The sequence below is a fragment of the Chrysemys picta genome, chromosome 10 (assembly GCF_011386835.1).
Source record: "Chrysemys picta bellii isolate R12L10 chromosome 10, ASM1138683v2, whole genome shotgun sequence".
Classification (NCBI taxonomy): domain Eukaryota; kingdom Metazoa; phylum Chordata; order Testudines; family Emydidae; genus Chrysemys; species Chrysemys picta.
In genome coordinates this window covers 34,118,546-34,131,953 of record NC_088800.1, presented here as the reverse complement: position 1 = coordinate 34,131,953, position 13,408 = coordinate 34,118,546, and the positions used below count along the sequence as shown (strand labels likewise).

Below are 13,408 nucleotides of genomic sequence, written 5' to 3'. Positions count from 1 at the left end.
AGGAAATTAGTTAGGGAAGTGGATTGGACTGAAGGACTTGTGGAACAGATGGATCAGACTGAACAAGTTCCAAACCTCTCGGAGGCTCTTACCTTCTAAACAGGGACGTCAGTTTTCTAGTAAAATCAGGAAAAAGAAAGGAGAAAACTCAAAAGAGGTTCCTCCTGGCGCTCACGTACGTGACCCCTAATACTCTCTCAGTCCTCAAAGAGAGACCTCGAGAAGGAGACTTGCTGAAGGAAAGCTACAGGGGACTCAGAGGTTTCCCTGGTCCTGAGCCCCTGTCCTGCCTGGCTGATGTCAGCATCTCTCTGTGAGGTCACCACCTTTGACCAATAGGCGGAGGTCCTGCAAAAGGCCTTTGTGATGTCACTGTCACACCCACCCATCCCCTGCAGTGCTAATGTCCTGCCACAGGCCAGACCCTTTGGAGGTTTGAGCTACTCTCTGTGGATCACCCCACTCAATGAGTGTTCATTCTAGGAAGCAAGCCGGCTAGACAGTAAAACAGCAGAGGCTGCTCCCAATGCTACACTCGGTTTCTCAGAAATGAGTAGAATTTATGGGCAGAAGAGACAGTTAGAGCACCTAATCTGATCCCCTACATATCACAGGCCTTTCTGCACCATATGGGGCAGGCAGAGCTCTGCCTGGGCGCAGGGGGAATGGGATGGGGGTAGATCAAGGAAAGAGGGGAGGGGAATGGGTGTGAGGGAAAGAGCTCCTGTCCCAGATGAAGGAATTTGGGGGCAGAGGAAAGGACCCTGCTCCACAGAGAGGGGAGAGAGTTTCTGTGAGTGCCAGGGGGCTCCATTTCCCCTTCCACTAGCTCCCCATTTACAGAGAGCCAGAGCAGTACCTGCAGCAGAGAGCGGGAGTTGCTGGTGTCCTGGGAGGCACAGGCCCTGCAGCTCCTCGGGCACCTGGCGCAAGTGCCGCATGATACGGAGCTGGCGCATCACATTGGCCGTGACGTCCTCCTGCTGCAAGGGAATGAGAACCTGTCTGAGACTCAGACGCCTCCGAGGAATCAGGGGGGATTAACGGCCCCTGGAACCAGCAGCATTTCCACCCAGCCTCTGCCCACCTCTGAGGGATGGATTTCCCCTCCTGACCCCCAGGATGGAGTCTTGTTGTCCTTCCTAGTGACCTCCAGTGGCAACCCCCTTCCTTGTACGGGGAGCTCCTGCCACTTCCCCCTCAGTGCCCCTGACAGCTGTTCCACCTCCAATCCACAGCTCAAGTTCTCAGACCCCTCTCCTCCAGCCCCATGCAGGTTGGGTAGGGAGGGGACTGTAGCGGGGGGGGGGGGGCAGGAGGGATTCTGGCAGCAGTGAAGTGGGATGTGGGGAGGTTGAGACCTTTCCCCAAGTCACCCCAGCCAGTAATGCTGAAGCCGCAGGATGGCAGCCCTGGTGAATGGGACGGATCGGCAGCCCCTGCTGACTAGGGTTACCATACGTCCGTTTTTTCCCGGACATGTCCTGCTTTTCGGCAATCAAACCCCCGTCCGGGGGGAATTGCCGAAAAGCCAAACATGTCCGGGAAAATGCTGGCCGGGTACTTCTTCTCCCGCGGCTGCTCTGCTCCGCTCCTCCCCTCTCAGACTTTAAGAGCCGAGCTGCCCGAGCCAGCGCTACTTGCTTCGGGCAGCACCCCCCCTTCCTCCAGAACCCGAGCCGCCGGCCAGGCACTTCCCTTCCCGGGCTCCAGCTGAGCTGCTCCGCTCCTCCCCTCTCAGACTTTAAGAGCCGAGCTGCACGAGCCAGCGCTACCGGGTGGGCGCTTCCCCTCCCGTGCTCCAGCTGCGCTGGGGAAGTGCCGGCCGGGGGCGCAGGGTCTGGGGGCTGCACGGCAAACCGTGAAGCCGGTAGCGCTGTGGCAGCCCTCTCCCCATGGCTGGGAGTGGGAGGGAGGAGGGGGCGGAGTTAGGGCGGGGAAGGAGCGGAGTTGGGGCGGGGCTAGGGGTGGGAAAATGGGCGGGGCCAGGGCCCGTGGAGGGTCCTCCTTTTTTATTTATTAGACATGGTAACCCTACTGCTGACTGAATCCTCCTGTTCTCTCCAGAACGGGTCCAGCCTTGCCAGCAGCAGGGCAAGCGTCCCCTGCCCATGTGCCTCAGCCCTGCCTGGTCAGACGCCATCACCCGTCAGTCCTTGGCCTCCCAGGCTGCCAGTGATGGGAGCAACTCTGGGTGGTGGCTCGGGTGACACAGACACCAGACCACTAGGAATTGGGTGCGGCCCTGTGGGACAGGAGAGTCTCGCAGAGGGCACTTGGGGGACTCTCCTGCCCTTCCCAAGAGCGATAGCACCCTGTCCTAAGAACATAAGTCTGGGATGAGGCAAAGCTTGTCATTAATTAGCCTGGCTAAAGAGCTGGCTGGAGCTGCTCCGGGGACAAGCTGGCTCGCTCCTGCTCATGGAGGTGAATTCATCTCCCTTCCCAGGAGCACCTGCTCTCCCTTTCATTCCCCACCAGGCTTCTTGTGCCAGGCCAGCGAATGGCCACAGGATGGGAATGAGGCCTGGGCCGCGCCCCAATCTCCTGAGTCTAATGCAGCTGCTCACCTTGTCCCCCATCAGCTGCTGGGTTTCCCCCAGGAGGGAGTAGGTGACAGGGAGAGAGACACACACACACACATTTGTCCTTCTGATTGCAGGGCTTGTGTCCTTCCAATCCCATTGGTGGCTGCACAGTGGGCAGAGTCCTCGCTGCGTGCCCGGCCCAACAGAATTGCAGGGCGTGGTGTGGAACACAGAAAGAGATAGAGAGACTCATCCTCCAGCCGGGGTCAATCTGAGAGAAATTGGCTGGGGTCCCAGTCTCACTCTTCTAGCGGGTGCCATTTCCCAGCTGGGTTCCTTACTCCTCTGGTGCAGCAGCAGCTGGTAGAGCCGGTAAACCCCCTCCCTGGCCTGCCGGCTGATGTCCTTGGCTGGGTCACTGACGGACAGAGCTAGCTGTGCCATGTGGTGACCCATCCTGGGGAATTCCGCTGAGTTCTAATGGACGGGAGAGGGAGAGGGGACTCCATCAGCATTTTCCTGTCAGCTCCCAGTCCCCCCCGGGCCAGGACTCTCCTTCCCCTCAGCCCCTCTGCAGGGCCCTCCATGAGGACTTGCTTTCCCAGCTGCTCCAGGATGACAGGGAGGCATGAACCTGGAGCACAGTCCCCTTAAAAGCCCAGAGTCACCACTTAACTAGGACAAGAAGAACTTGACTCAAGCCAGGCTCACTCTCTGCTCTGACTCTGCCTCCCCAAGAGGAACACTCCTAACCCACAGCCCCTGCAGCAGCAGATCCTACAGCCCGTCGGAGCCAGATCACCTACGCCTGGAGTCAGGAAGCTGGGGTCAGAGGTCACTTACGTCAAACTCAGGGAGGGTGATGGTGAATCTGAGCAGGGCAGTGCTGCTCTTAACGGCCCTGGCTCTCTCTCGCGGCACCGTGGACACGATCTAGTAGTTAATGTGCTGTGGGGAAAGGAGGCATTGCACTGACTGCCCTGACCAAGGATGCCCACTTGGGGCCCGGCTAGGAGGACAGACTGGAAAATGGATCTAAGAGTGAAGGTAAAATTGTCCCCACCTCTCTCATCGGGCTCACCTCCAAGATGTACTGGAGCCTGTCGGTGTCTGGGGACTCTGCCAGCAGGTTCCCCAGCATGGCATCCAGGAGGTCTGGCAAGACCCTAGGCAGATCCTGAAAGCAAGGGAGAGCCATGGGTCAGAGTTAGGGAAAGTGGGGCTACACCTGCCACAGGATGGGAAGTGGGGTCTCTGGGAAACACTGGTGAGACCCCCAAACACATATCCTGGCCTCTCTCATTCACATCCCACTGCAGGCAATTAGCAAGGACTCATGGCAGGATGACAGCTGGCTCTTCAATCCATGACTTTAGCATGATCTACCTGCACTTGGGTGGTGTCCTTCTCCATGCCCAGGGTGAAGACGGCGTGCAGGGCAGCTCGGAGGAGGTGGGTCTCCAGCTCTGGCTCCACGGCAGGTGTCATAGTGCTGGCAAGAGAGAGGAGCCGGTATTAGACTGTGCAGTGCGGGGATGGGACTGGCACCAACACGCAGGTGAAACTGCAGGGAAATAGGCACAGGCTGGCGAGAATGGAAACTGAGGCACCGAGCCAGGGAATGACAAGGCCAAGGTTTCTCAGACAGACAGTGGCAGGGCAGGAATAGCCCCTGTTCCCTGGACCCTGCTGCCCCTCCTGTATCTGATCCTGGGAGTGAGCCTCTCCCCAAAGCCGTTGCAATGTTACTGGAGTGAAAAGAACAGCCCAGCCAGGAGAGAGTGACCCTTCCCCGCACCTCTGCCAGAGGAGCCACCCTTGGGCGGTGACCTGGGAGTGGAAGGGGCAGTGACTCCCAGCCCTGCGCCTGAGTTTCCTATTGACCTGTGGGACTTTGGGTAAGTTGCTCCCCGCTCTAGGCTCTGTCCCCAGCAGTCAAATGGGGATTTCATACTTTCCCACTATTGGAAAGTGCTGGGAGAATCCCCCAGCAAAAGCTGCTCTGACAGTGCTAAGCAGCATCTGACCATTAGAGGTCGGAGCGCACTGCCCAGGAGAAGGAGTGTTTGGTTCTGGGCTGTTGGAGTACGGGCTTGCAACCATCTGTGCACACATATTATACTAATTGCATCTAGACCACATCTCCCTAGTTTGTTTGTGAGAATGTCCTTATTAACACCAAGATGGATCACATCTACTGTTTACTTCACTAGGCCCGTAACCCTGCCAAAGAAGGAGCTAGGATTGGTTTGGAATGATTTGTTCTTGACAAGTCCATGCTCACTAGTCCTAAGAACCAAATTGTCCTGTAGGTGCTGACAAACTGATTGTTTAATAAGGGGTTCCAGTATCTTTCCAGGTATGTTAATGGATGGGAAGACGTTCTTTTTCAGGGATCTCTGACGAGAACTGGGGCACAGCACTTAGTTTGTTGAGGCCATAAAATGGAGACAGGCACCTCTTCTCTTCTCCCAGCACCCCAGATACCTAAAAGGGTGGGACTCACATCCCTCAATGGGCTTAAAAAAGACAATGGTTACAATGTGGCCCCAACCATTTCTGGTTTCTGCAGACTAGATGTTTTAGCAAAGTTTAGAATTCCTTGGTGCTCAACACCGTGAAACTCCCCTTTCTCCTTCACAAAGGGCTTTAACGCCCCTTATCTCACCCAGGCTCTCGACTGCCCAAAGTTGGAGAATTGTCCCTGTTCCCACTGCAGAGCACCCCCCACGACACACACACAGAGTCCTCCTGGTGGTGGGAGGGGAACAGAGGAAAGGACAGAAGACTTAAGAGATGAAGAGAAAGGAGGAAGGGATGGAGGAAAAGGTAAAACAAAAAGAACAAACCCTAATGTCCCCAGTGATTCTAAGGGACAAAATCCCAGGTAAGGAATAAAATTTGACCACCTTAAGCTAGTGTTTTCCATGCCTAGAATTCAGCTGGCGCCAGATGCATCAGACTGAACAGGTTCCAAACCTCTCGGAGGCTCTTACCTTCTAAACAGGGACGTCTGTTTTCTAGTAAAATCAGGAAAAAGAAAAGAGAAAACTCAAAAGAGGTTCCTCCTGGCGCTCATGTACATGAACCTAAATACTCTCTCAGTCCTCAAAGAGAGACCTCGAGAAGGAGACTTGCTGAAGCAAAGCTACAGGGGACTCTGAGGTTTCCCTGGCCCTGCGCCCCTGTCCTGCCTGGCTGATGTCAGCATCTCTCTGTGAGATCACCACCTCCCCAGCACCTTTGACCAATAGGCTGAGGTCCTGCAAAAGGCCTTTGTGATGTCACTGCCACACCCACTCCTCCCCTGCAGTGTTAATGTCCTGCCACAGGGCAGACACTTTGGAGGTTTGAGCTACACAAAGAGGAGATACTTAGATCTCAAAAATTAGATAAGATGTTTCAGTCTGAGCTAAGTAGGTGCTGCTTTTAACAATTGCAACATAATAAAATACAAATAAAATAGACTATTTCAGCCATTCTATTATGTCCTAATCTGATCTGAGTAAACAGGATAGGACACCTCATCTTATGCACTGCTCCTAGTGACACTCTCCAATAGATCCCCATTCTCCACCTGCCGGGAGGTAAATAGGGCGGATTGTTATCCCTACTTGAAAGAGGGAGAAGCTGAGGCTGAGAAAGGAGAATTGACTTGTCTTAGGTCACACAGCCAGTCCGTGGCAGAGTTGGGAATAGGACCCAAGAGCCCTGATTTTCAAACTAACCATCGGATCTTGAATTTCAGACATTGAATGACCTGAATAAAGTGCTCTCAAGTGAGTTCCAGACCAGCAAGAGTTCATAGTAATTATTCAGCAAGTATTTTAGGAGAACTGGAATGTTAGAGAAAATAATGAACTGCAGAGACGCAGCAAAATTTGTCGAACATATGACTGGTTATGACTATTTACTTGGTCTTAAAAGAAAACAACAGGGACCTGAGTCTCCTCCCTGTCAATAACCCCCTGCTCAGCCAATCAGGGTAGAGACCGAGGGGCGGGAGGATGAGGGTTCTCACCAGAGAGCCCAAAGGATGGCCCAGGTCACCGCTGGGGATCACTGTCTGAGCACTATTTCAGCCCCACATTTTTCGGTGGACCTCCCACAATGGGAGTTGTAGAGCAACCCCCATGACACACACACACCCCTCCTGGTGGTGGGAGGGGAACAGGGAAAGGACAAAAGAAGTAAGAGATGAAAAGAAAGGAGGGAGGGATAGAGGAAAAGGTAAAAGAAAAAGGACAAACCTTAATGTCCCCAGAGATTCTAAGGGACAAAATCCCAGGTGGGGAATAAAATTTGGCCACCTTAAGCTAGTGTTTTCCCTGCCTAAAATTCAGCTGGAGCCAGATGCAGCAGACTGAACAGGTTCCAAACCTCTCGGAGGCTCTTACCTTCTAAACAGGGACGTCAGATTTCTAATGAAATCAGGAAAAAGAAAGGAGAAAACTCAAAAGAGGTTCCTCCTGGTGCTCACATACACGAACCCAAATACTCTCTCAGACCTCAAAGAGAGATCTCGAGAGGAGACTTGCTGAAGCAAAGCCACAGGGGTCTCTGAGGTTTCCTTGGCCCTGCGCCCCTGTCCTGCCTGGCTGATGTCAGCATCCCTCTGTGAGGTCACCACCTCCCCTGCACCTTTGGCCAATAGGCCGAGGTCCTGCAAAAGGCCTTTGTGATGTCACTGCCACACCCACCCCTCCCCTGCAGTGTTAATGTCCTGCCACAGGGCAGACACTTTGGAGGTTTGAGCTACTCTCTGGGGATCACCCCGCTCAATGAGTGTTCATTCTAGGAAGCAAGCCGGCTAGACAGTAAAACATCACAAGCTGCTCCCAATGCTACACTCGGTTTCTCAGAAATGAGTAGACTTTATGGCCAGAAGAGACAGTTAGAGCATCTAATCTGACCCCCTGCATATCACAGGCCTCCTGTCTATCACAATAGCTACTTTTGGGGCAAACACATTCCGGAAAGGCATCTAGTCTTTATTAATGACATCAAGAGATGGAGAATCCACCACTTTCCTTGGTAGCTTCTTCCTGTGTTCAATCATCCTCGCTGTTGAATATTTGTGCCTTATTTGTCATAGGAATTTGTCTCTTTTCACCTTCCAGCCATTGGGTCTTGTTCTGCCTTTCTCTGCTAGACTAGAGAGCCCTTTAATCCCCAGTATTTTCTCTCCATTAAGGCACATCAACACTTCAATGAAGTCCCCTTCAATCTTCTTTTGATAAGCTAAACAGGTTGAGCTCTTTCAATAGCTCACTAGAAGGCATTTTTCTCCAGCCCTCAGAACATTTGGTGGCTCTTTGCTGCCCCAGCTCCAATTTCTAGGACCATCTTTTTCAAAGGAGGACACCAACACTGGAGGCAGTATTCCAATAGCAGTCTCACTGCTGCTGTGTCACCTCCCTATCCTACTCACGGCTCTGCTCCTTCGTCTAATGATGGCTTTAGCCCTGTTCACCACAGCATCACACTGGGAGCTCATGTTGAGTGGCTTCTCCACTCTGGCCCCTAAATCCTTTTCAGAGTCACTGCTTTCCTGGATACATGTCCCCATTCTGGAGGTGTGGCCGGCGTGCCTTGTTGCCACGCATAGGACCTTGCATTGGGCTCTGCTCAAACTTGTTTTCTTTGAATGGGTCCAGCTGGCCGAATGAGCCAGATCGCTCTGTATCACTGCCCTCTCCCCATCAGGAATTACCACTCTGCCTGTATTTTGTCACCCCCCAATCTTATCCGCAGTGATTGTATGTTTCTCCCAATTCATTGATAACAATTATTTTAAAAAATTAGTCCTTGAGAGCTTCTTCAGACCCTTAGTACCCAGGACCTGCTCCCCACATCACAGTGAGAAATGCTGTCCAGCCCTGCTGGTACATAGGGGATAAGCACAGAACAAACGTACCTTTAGGAGCTGTGTTGTCCATAGGCTCTGAACAACATGTGGGGGTCAGCAGATTACAAACGCACGACAGACCTGTAGTGTAGACAGGTCCCAACTGTGTCTCGGTTTCCCACCCTGTAAAATGGGGAGAACAAACAAAACCTTGATTAGCTCCATTTGATAGCTGGGGAAACCGAGGCACCCAGCGGTGCAGAGACTCGCTCATGGTCCCAAAGCCAGGAATAGAAAACAGTAGATCTGATAGCCAGGCCTGGGACCTAACCCTGGTTTTCCTGGCCTTGCTGCTCTAAGTTTAGTCACAGCCTCCATGTCTTTTCCCCCGTGTCCCTTAACCCCACGTCACTGCAGAAGAGAGATTTTCTGGTAGCCAGCTGGCTCTCCTGCATGTGGATGTCGTTCCAAAAGACATGCTCTGGCTCAGTCCCATGCTATGGTTGGCTGAAGGAACCACTTGGTCACATTCTAGGCCCTGAGTTATACAGGAGGGGCGACTAGATGCACATAATGGTCCTTTCTGACCTGAACCTCTATCAATCGCTACATTTTCTGCTGCTAGGAAGAGAACTCTGGACCTATTTTCTCTCATTCACTTTCAGTCGGAATAATTTCAATCCAGGCCAAAGGATTTCCTCTTCCATTGTGTCTTCAGCACCTTTGCGAGCAACCAGTTACTGTTACCCACAGGTTTCCAGTTTCAACCTGTCCCAGGGTGAGATGGCCAGGAAAGGGGTTGGAGCTCAACTGCACCTGGCCCAGGTGATGCAGCTCCCTAGGGTGAAGGGAATAAGTGTGGGGGTCACGTGACAAGACGCAGCCTGTGATTAGGACCCAGGCCTGCTGAGAGATAGAAGGGCAGCCTGTGCTCAGCCAGGAGAGAGACCCCAAGGGAAGCAGGCATGGGAGGGGCTTGGAGAGTCCTTTAAAGGTCAGGGACAAGCTGGGAAGGGGCCAGGTTGAGCACTAAGGACCAGGCCCTAGGAGGGAAAGACAGGGCAGTTTAGGAGATGGGGCAGATAGTCCAGTTGGTTTCGGCTCCCAGGACCAGACACCCAGAGGTGAAGGTGATTGTCGGGGCTTCTGTCCTTCTTCCCCAGTGTAGATTTGATAGTGGAGAAGACTGATGCCGTAAGGGGGAAGTGAGTTACCCCAAGGTCACCCAGTGAGTTTATATCACGAATGCATACTCGGAAGGATCCAATAGAAACATGGATTTTCCAGTCTCTTCTTTCTAGGAGTCCCCAGGGCTAAGGTAAAACCCCTGCTGCCCCTCCCCATTCTGCTCCCCTCCAAGATGTGCTGGAGTTTGTCTGTGCTGGGGGGTGCTGTCAGCAGGATCGAGAGCTCGTCATCCATGTTCTCGGCGCAGGCCTTGCTCAGAGCCTGCCAGCGGAGGGAGACCAGGGGTCAGGAGCCTGCATTAGCACCCGTGTGCCATTGATCAGGAGCTGGCTGAGGTAAGTGCCGCCTGGCTGGAGCTCGCACCCAGAAACCCTGCCCCAGGTTGGAACCCCCTCCCACACCCAAATTCCCTCCCAGACCTCACACCCGGCACCCCAACCCCCTGCCCCAGGTCGGAATCCCCTCCTGTACCCTAATCCCTCCCAGACCCCACACCCCCACCCGTAGGGTTACCATACGTTCGGATTTTCCCGGACATGTCCGGCTTTTGGGGGCTCAAATCCCCGTCCGGGGGGAAATCCCCAAAAGCCGGGCATGTCCGGGTCGGCCGGGGCCCGCGGGGAGCCGGGCCGGCGGGGAGCCGGGTCGGCCGGGGCCCGCGGGGAGCTGGGTCGGCCGGGCCCGCGGGGGAGCCGGGTCGGCCGGGGCCCGCGGGGAGCCGGGCCGGCGGGGAGCCGGGTCCGCCAGGCCCGCGGGGAGCCGGGTCAGCCGGGCCCGCGGGGAGCCGGTCAGCTGGGCCGGCGGGGAGCCGGGCCCGCGGGGGGCCGGGAACCGGGGGGGGTGCGCCGGGCCGCCGGGGGCCGGCAGTGCTGGGCGGGCCGGGGGGTGGTCGGCCGGGGCCGGCACCCCAGGGCCCGAGCTGACCCAGGCTGGAAACGCCGGGGGGCCAGCCTGGGCCGCGCCTCCTCCCCCCACACCCCCCCTTACCTGCTTCAGGCTTCCCGCGAATCAAATATTCGCGGGAAGCAGGGGAGGGGGCGGAGACTTTGGGGAGGGGGCGGGGTTGGGCGGGGCTGGGGGCGGGGCCGTGGAGTGTCCTCCATTTGGAGGCACAAAATATGGTAACCCTAACCTCTGGGGCAAAACACTTAACAAAAAAAATTCATATTATCTAAAAAGTAAGTGGTAGGAAAAAAATAATAAAATAAATATTAAACTTGCATGCACATCTCTGTGAATTACATATCTGCAATCAATGCTGTAAAGCAGCAGCTCTCAGAGAGATGTTGCAGCCAGATGGGAAAGATACATTTCATCTGAGGCTCCTTCTGACTTTATGACTATCTGGAAATCAAAGCAGTTGATGCAGAGAGCCTATGAATTTTCCACACCAGGCCAACAGGAATGACAGAGATTCTTTTCATGGCTATACCCGGCAATGAACCTCTCACACACAGTGCTAAAGACAATCCCTTAATCCCCTGCACTCAGCGCCAACCTAAGGGAAGACAGGATCAAAACACACACTCTAGAGTGACCTCAGCTTGTTCCAGTAATGCCCAGTCAAGAGTCAGAAGTGTCAATCAGCTTCCTATGTGCCCTTACTCTCCTAAGGGATACATCTTAGATAGATCTGATAAACAACAAAGCCACTTCAGATATGTTTACCACAGGTACACAGAGGCCATTGATAATTTTTCTTATGAGATCTGCTATTTGACGTTAGACAGGCATACAAAAAAGAAGAGGGCTTAATTTACACAATCAATGGATAAAGGCCAATTTTTCAAACCAAGGAATCTAAAACATTAGGCTTCTAAATCCAGATTTAGGGCACCCATATTCTGCCCTTGTACAGCCCCTAGCACCACAGGGTCTTGGTCCCATACCTGGGGCTCCTGCACCCTACAACAAAAACACAAATAAATAATAATAATAAATCAAAGTGGCCCTGATTTCTAGAAGGGCTGAGAAATCCCATTTAAGACAAAGGGAATGGGGAGGGCTCAGAACCTTTGAAAACGAGGCCATTTTTGAACCCTAATTTGAGGGAATTCAGCCCAAGCAATTTAGATAAAAAATGGTGGCTCTGAACACAATGGGGCCTGAGAAAAGGAACACACAGATCCAATGCCCCCTGAACATTTGCAGGTGTTCATACTCTGAACCCAGATCTGACGCTTGTCAATGTCTTCTGTCTTAACAGCGGCCTGAATCACCACCAGAATTTGTGGTATTCAGAATATGGACATAGACCAAAATTCTGTGGCTTGATCCGATCCCTAGTTCCTAGGGCAAATCTTAAATAACTGTAAGTTTTGAAAAGAGAGAGAGGGGAGCTGCTGAACTTCTTGCGGCTTGGCCACTTCCTGGAACATTTCCAGATTGCATTATTATTTTCAGTGACATACAACATTATCCATATGCAGATATTTCCATGCGCATACAGGACATGAAGTCAGGCAGGAAAATTAATGTGGCACATCCATGATGTAAATCTTCTCCCTTTCTCCTTTGCTTGGCTGGCATCCTCCCCGCACCTTTCTGGAGTCTCCACAGTGCAGTACAGGCAGGCTGACCCCCCATATCAACACAGAGGAGTGGGCTCATGTGATATTATCTGGGTGATATTATCCCTTGAGCTTGAGGCCTCAAAGGACTCTCCCCTTTATCTAGGCTCTGGCAGAGGCAGCAACCTCCTATTTAACAGAGCACCCCGCCATTATTTTCCTACGGTTCCACTCCCGGCCAACAAAGCACATTGAAAAGATGTGATAAAAAAAGCACTAAACAAGGGAAATGCTATGTACCCCACAGCATCTCCCCAGCACTGTGTTTTTCATACACTTTGTGCTGTTATGGTCCATGTTCTGTGTACTTTAAACTTTTCTGGTCACACATCAAGATAAGGCCTATGGGGAAGAGAGAGGAATCCCAACCACCAGAGCAGGGTGGTCCCTAGCTATTCTGGGGCCCTACGCAGCCCTCCCCCCCTGTGGGGGGTGGGGTGGGGCCCCAGGCCTCCATGGGGGTGGGGGCTGGCTTGGGAGGCAGGGGGGAACCACCCCCCAGCACTCACCGGTGGCGTGGCTGGGGTCGGGTCCCTGCACTTCCCGCCGCCCTGCTGCAGTCCTCAGGAGTGGGAAGAGGTGGGGTTGGGGTGGAGCAGGGGCAGGTAGAGGCGGGGTGGGGTGGAGCAGGGCAGGGGCTTTGGGGAAGGGGTGGAGTGGAGTGGGGGCGGGGCTGGGGTGGAGCAGTGGCGGGAAGAGGCAGTGCTGGGGCAGGGCAGGGATGGGGGGCCTGGGGAAGAGACGGGGCAGAGGCTGTAGCAGCATGCAGCTGCGCAGGGAACCAGGAAATTTGGTACCCCAAGTTTCCTGGTGCCCTACGCAGCTGCGTACTTTGCGTATGGATAAGGACGGCTCTGCACCAGAGGTGCATCTGCAAATCGAGATCCTGAGTTGGGCACCTGGCCCTCCCATGTTTCAGAACGGCTTGGACTGGCTGATGAAACGTCGACACAGTGGTTCAGTGGCAGAGTAATGAAGAGAACCCAAGGGGTTTGCAATCCCGGTAAGTGGCTCTTATCAGCAGACAACAACACTTCCTTCGCCATTTGACAAATAATTTCCATCGACCAAAAAACCCCCCAAAACTCCCAACTCTTTTTAACATTGTAAAATTCCCAAACTGTAACAGAGGGTGTGGAAGCAGAAATAACATTAATTCAGTCAATAAAAAAATAAAACTTGTCTAACAAGTTATAAGCGCTAGCACTTACATGTCTGTCCCTTTCCAGGTAGCCCAATAAGAGGTATTGCCAGTTACCTCTTTGGGCTTGTTT

At 53.5% G+C, this 13,408-nt stretch overlaps 1 long non-coding RNA gene across 1 annotated transcript; it reads right to left on the bottom strand.

The window, feature by feature from the left end:
- Window positions 1-1,393: 1,393 nt before the first annotated feature.
- LOC135973951 (uncharacterized) lies at window positions 1,394-9,683 on the bottom strand. Its single transcript, XR_010591068.1, has 3 exons — window positions 8,446-9,683; window positions 3,372-4,020; window positions 1,394-3,005 (listed from the first exon to the last, which is right to left on the bottom strand). It is a non-coding gene; the product is annotated as an uncharacterized LOC135973951 (long non-coding RNA).
- Between the last annotated feature and the right edge of the window lie 3,725 nt (window positions 9,684-13,408).